The sequence below is a fragment of the Pinus tabuliformis genome, chromosome J, assembly GCF_031772625.1.
Source record: "Pinus tabuliformis cultivar Carrire ecotype Pingquan chromosome J, CPIR1, whole genome shotgun sequence".
NCBI lineage: Eukaryota > Viridiplantae > Streptophyta > Pinopsida > Pinales > Pinaceae > Pinus > Pinus tabuliformis.
The window spans coordinates 521,433,045-521,439,792 of NC_142295.1; positions in this window are offsets into that span (position 1 = coordinate 521,433,045).

Below are 6,748 nucleotides of genomic sequence, written 5' to 3' on the forward strand. Positions count from 1 at the left end.
TCCAATTCTCTTCAAACACTTCAACATTCTTTTACCCATGAAGTCTACAACACATAACAATAAGATACTAGTATACCTCCCTCAGAATCCTATTTGGGTAAGCTGCACTCGGGTGGTGTCGAAATTTCGCAGGCTCTTGACACCAGGAATTGATGATATTACTTGTGTCAAGTTTTTCCCCTCTAGTATAGAATTTTTTGTCGGCATATTCTATTGGATTCAACAAATTGTAATAAGTATGCATGTCCTCTCCATGGTAGGTGGCAAGCTTACAACTACTTTGACTATGAAGCACCATATCTGAATCATCCATATGTAATAGGATCCATTCAATTACATATCTGCAAGGCATCACTGGGAACCTTCATGAAATTCTAAATATCCTGGACCACTTGATATTTATGTATACTACTTTGTCTTTAGAATTCTCAGGGAACTAATTCTGCATGAATGTGTCTTTAATATCCTTCCACATGACCTCAAAATATTCATCTATAAAACATTATGTATCTGTAAGGATAGGAATGGTAGGGTTGGTAATTCCCACCACTTATGTAGTTCTTACTTCAGAAGATTCTTTTCAAGCCACTCGATAGGTAGTGGGAGGCATCGTTCCAGCAAACGATGAGAGAGTAATGAGACTAGTAGCTATAACACCTACAAGTGGAAGCACACTCATGCCAACGAACACGAGCTTTAAGAAATCCTCTATCTATTACAAATAATAACTCAGTAGATCATGTTCCAAGAGCCATCAGGTGTATCTGAGAGAGGAACCTTATCAATTATGGGACATGGTCACTCTTTAGGAAAGAAAACAACATCAAGGAAAAGGATGGCACATGTAAGGGAAACACTGTAAGCTCAAGAATCACTAGAGTTTTAAGGCCCACTTGCACGCTCAAGGAAGAGAAAGAGAGCTCAAGGGTATAGGGCGCACTGTCGAAGCACAAACCAAATCATTCATGGCTTCAGGGTGCACTTATGTGCTCAAAGAGACAAATGAGGGTGCAAGGGAACACACAGAATGAACGAAGGGGTCAGGCTTCGAGCCTTCCCAATGGGTGAATGTGCTCAAGATGAACTAGCAGGCATAATGTGCATAGTCAAAGGATGAAGCTCACATGATGGAGCTTTGGGGATGCACCATGTGCTCAAAAGGGGCATAGTTCTTTGATTAGAATGAGTGTGCTCAAGAGAAACACTTAGTTTCCTAGGCACAAATTTCCAAGAAAGTGAGGGTTTTGTTTCCACAAGTGTGGTCTTACTTGAAATCAAGAATAGCTTAGAGAAGTCCAACAACAAGATGAAATAACTGTAATGCTAAGAGAAAGGATCCAAAAATTCTTATAGATATTGTCGCAATCAGGACCTTAATATGAATATTTACAAAATGTGAAGAGTCACAAAGTACACCAAGATATTTGACAGTTGCACTAGGAAGAATGGGTTGAAACACCAACAAAGAGGCTAACAAGAAGTGAAGCACCAATAAATAAATCAAGGTCGACAACGAAAACATCAAAGGAAAGTGAAAGGATCGACATGAAAAACTTGGAATAGAAATCAGTGAAGAGCTCCTTGATTAAAATATGTGTGCTTAACCCAGATGAGAATGATTATGTGAAAGAATGTTTAACCAAGCTAATTATAGAGAGATTACATGAAAAATAGAACCAAGCATGCTTGTTACTTCAGATCAGATGAATGTGTTAGTTAAATGACATGAAGTGGTCTCATATTTTATAAGAGTGTGCCCACATGTAATAAGAAAGGTGCATGCATGAGGATTAAGAGGGCACAATTCTTGGTGTCGAAGGAGTGTGCTTAACTTGGAGGGTTCCCTCACTTAGCTTGAATGAGTGCACTCCACATGGGTGTAGTTAGGGCGCAATTCTTCTTCACCTTGGAGTTGGCTTTTTCCCAAGGAGGGAGAAGTTTCTTCCACAAGTTCCTTTTATAACTGTTGTGTGTGAAAAAGTGAGCTTTTCTTTTGAAAGATTTTCCTTTTCGGCTTTTGTGTTTGTGGTGCATGTCAGAAAAAGTTAGTTATTAAGTCAAGTCAATTTATGTCTTCCCCTATAATTGGATAAGATAACACAAAGTGCTTCTAAATATAGGGTGACAACATGTAGGGACTTTTACTTAGGACGAGGCAACACTTAGGGATAACACAAAAGTAATCAAGCAAACATTTTGATGACACTAGGCAGCGAGAAATGATAGTTCACATACGCTCCAAATTTAGACTAGGCTTAAACTTTGTAGGGTCATTGTCGCAGTGAAAATATGCAGTTTAGGTTCGAGTACATTAGACTTGAACCCTATATTAAATTCCTTGGACCATTTTCTCTACATTTTTTTCCTAAATGGTTTAGGCCACAAGACACATCCTTTTGGCATAAAATTTAAAACTCCTAACCATATCCTAATTTTAAATGAAAAGATACATGTTCATGTGAACATTTTGGAGGTTTGGGGCCCTTCTTATGGTCTATGACTCATAGAAAAAAATAATAGTGATTATGTCCATGATTTATGTATATATACCTATCACCTCTTAGGATCTAAGTCTATAGTTCATATATCTAAAGAATGATAAAATTTGTGTGACCCATTAATATTATGCCAACCATACAAATTAGTTTTAGCTCAAACTTATAGGCCAACAATTCCCTTTATATGGCGTTTGTGCTATATTAAGTCCCTACGTACATCTTGTGAATGCTAAAGTAATAATTTGAGCCTAAATGTCTAGTTTGCATACATAACCAAATTATAAATCTAGTATAAATATCCATACATTTTACACCAATTTCACAAATCATTTTCATATTTCACTTGCAAGAAAGACATTCTATTTGTAGGTCCATTGAGATGATATAGGACTATGCATATGGTTTGTGATGTGTAATATTAATTGTTAGTGACTAATTCATGATTTTGTAGGGTTGAACCGTGTCGTAGGTGTTGAGCCTCATAAGTACTTCTTTTTGACACCCCTTTTCCACCTATTCTACTTCTTTTTTATCATCATAATCACTCAATGGGAAACAAATCATAGAATCTATGGCATGGCAGGTATATAAAAGTCTTGTATTTCATATGTTAATAATGTTGTTTATTATTATTCTAATATTTGTTTAAGCTACCAGATTGGGATGATTCTGCAGCTAATGTCTGATTTTGCAACTAAGTCCATTGTTTCATAGGTTATAAGGTGCTAGCTGGAGAGAGATGTTTATGGAAAGGTGGCAATCAATGCACTCAAGGTCTCCCTCCTACCTACGTGAACTAGATCGATAAAGGAAGCTTCCAGTTACATGGTCAAAGGAAAAAGTCAACTCTCTCAACTATAACAGGCGAGTGAGGAACAATATATACGCCTAAAAATTTTCTTTGTTAATAGAAAATTGTTGGCGAATTTCATTACGATATCTTTCGTAGTTAATTTTACTATTTTGTTAAGTGAAGCTAGGCATGGAGCTATGAACATTTAATGATACGGTCTTTATAAAAAGACTTCGTAAGCAAACATAAACATAGTGATTTGTTATGCAATGCTCATAATTAAAAACTTTATTTTCAATTCAATTATAAAGAATTCTGCATATTTTGATGTGTGGTTGAGTTTTCAATTCAATCTCGTACGATCTACTTGTGGAGGGCCCCCTCAAGTAGTAATGTTCACTTATGGTTTTAAGTAGAATTTCCTTATATCATTTCGTGAACTTATTTTATGGATGCATCATGTAGAACATTTCTCGTTGTTGATTTTCGAGTTAAATAGCGGTAGTATGATTATCTTGTTAACTAATTTTCTTTATTGATTCAGGAGCACATGAATTGAGTTTAATAAGTAATGATAACATCAGTGAGACATTGGATTTAGATTAAAATTGTAATTCTTAAAACAAAAGATTTAATTACAGGTTTTATTTCAGGCAAGAGTGATTTATGATTTTGAGCAAGTGAGAACATATTTTAAATTCATTTTGGTTTTTCATGCAAGAGTGTGTTATTATGATAGATAAGTTGATTCCTTTAGAAAATTGAGTTTCTTTCAAAGCATAATTCAAACATATAATAGAGAGATAGTATGTGTGTGCGTTTTTTCTGAGTTAAATTTCATTTTACAAGTGTGAGATTGATTTATAATTATGAGATTTTCATAAGTTAATTAGATATAATTTTTATAAGATTGCAATTAATTTTCATAGGTGTGTGGTTGATTTACTTTTATACAGAGTTGTGAAAGTTTCTTTAGAAGCAAACTGTGAGATTTTCCATAAGTAGTCTTTGATAAAAGAGTGCGTTCATTTTATTTTCTAGGAATAATTGCTCTACTAATGCACATTCCAATTACTTAATGTACAATCTATATATTGATAAATCAGTTTAATTTAGAGGTTTGAATAACCAAGGACTTCTATCACATACAGTGCAATTACACTTCATCAGCTTACAAGTCCCAGTCGATAATTTATGAAAGTAACTTAAAGTTAATTAAATTACGAAACATTTTGGTATCATTGTTGGTGAAGTGTAAATAGGAGCCTTTTCTTAAAAAAAAAAATCATATGCATAGGGAAAGATATTCTAGAGGTAGATTTGTAGGTGGACATAAAAGTTTAATTCCAAGAACATCACTCACCCCACCACGACCTCATAGTGCCACACCACCCATTAAAACTGATATTCCATCATTTGCAGGAAAACACATACTTCCAGAGTTACTTAGATCTGAAATCCAACCTAGAGATTCACCAACCTCATCAACCAAAGCAGTAATAGAAGGAGAAGGTCCTACATCCCCAACAGAAGGAGTAGTTTTCCTATATTCAATTGGAGAAAGATTTTTAGGACAAGAGCTAGAGATCCCTAGCGAATAAGAAGAGGAAGAAACTTATTTTATCTTATCATTAATAGAAGAACCAGAACTATAAGATCTAGAAGAAGAACTAGAAAACCCAATTATGTAAGCCTATATTAGTTCTAACGAATCTACAATGGCTGGAGAAGGGGAAGGAGAGGTACATAATTTTAATGGTGAACAACCTAGGATTGGAGGATGAAATAGAGGTGAAGGGAGAGGGAGAGATGGAGGAAGAGGGAGAGGAGGAGGTAGGGGAGATCCAAAACCCTTTGGATTTCCTATCCTCAATGAAAGTATAACAATGGCAATGAAAAATATCTCAACCTCCATCCTTCCAAATTTTCATGGATTAAGAAGTGAGGATTTGGAAACATTTCTCTTTGAGTTTGAAGTCTTGTATAGATCTTATGATTACTTGCTTGACCCTCAAAATTTGAAATTGTTTCTAGAAACTCCTAAGGATGTAGCATTAAAAAGGTTCATGGGCTTAGGAGCACATTCTATAATAACAATGGAAGAAATGAAAACTACACTTTAAGAGGAATATAAGGATTATTGTATGCCCTACAATCCTAAGGATGAAGTCTTTAAAATGATGCAGAAAGAAGATGAAAATTTTGAATATTTCATTGAAATATTTGCTTATAATGTTAAAAGGTCTAAAATGAATGAACTAGATGAAGAAACTTTGAAATATATCTGATTAAAATCCATCTGATATTAGTGTATTGATTTTATGAATTTGATGGGTAAGGGAGATATTTCTCAGTTATCGTTTGGATAAATTTGTGAGTTATGCATACACATTTCAAGAGGTAAGGTAAGAACTGGGAAAAATCCAAGAGATCCTCTCATGTCTAGGATTAATAAATCTAAAGCTGGGACTGTAAATTCGGTTGAATTAGGTAATTTTCTTGAAAACTTTAAAACAAACATTTTGGGAAGTCTTAGTGAACAAATAGATACCCTTAAATTGAAAAACAAGAAAAATGTTGAAAATGTTGCTTTGTTAATCTTTCATCCCGAATGTAGAAAGAAACATGCTTTGAGAGAATTCCCTCTCGATTTAAAAACTGTAGTAACATGTGTTATATGTGAAGAAAATCATGATACAAAAGAATGTCCTTCAATACCACATCCTGAAGCAGTTTATCAAGAGAAAATAATGACAAATCAGATAGATCCCCTCTATTTTATTGCTAAGAGACAATGGCAAAATTCATAACCAAATATGACTCAGGCATGTAACACTCAAGCATTTGCACAACCATCAAAAAATAATTGGACTACACCCATGCCTTGGCAATATTGGCGTCAACCTTGGGCACATGGATGGAAAAATCCTTATGGAAAATATCCTCAGTATCAACAACCTTATTCTGTTTTTCCAACACAATATTTTCCTCAAAATTTTCAACCAACTCAACCTCATAATCCAAATCCACAACTTTCATTAACATTTGCGGAAAGACCAAATCAATTTCCTGCTCAACCACTTCCAAATCCAAATAATAATCAAAATTCACAACCTGTTTACAATATGGAAGGACAAAATTTCCACAATTACATGATAACTCCACTAGATCTAAACAATGTCCAACTTATATCTAGTAGAGTATTGGAAAAGAAGTCCTCGAGAGTTTTTATTCATGAATCTGAAAAAGAAAATGCTTATGAAAAAAGAGGATCCTCTCAATGAAAAGGAAAAATGTCGGAAACAAATCACCCCTAAACATTCTAATGACATTCCAACTCCTATTATGGAACAACCTTCAATATCTCTTTGAAAACAACATTTTCCTAAAAGATTAAAAATTGATGAAGGGGTAGAAAAACATATTCTATTTCCTGATTATGATATGTTAGATGAGT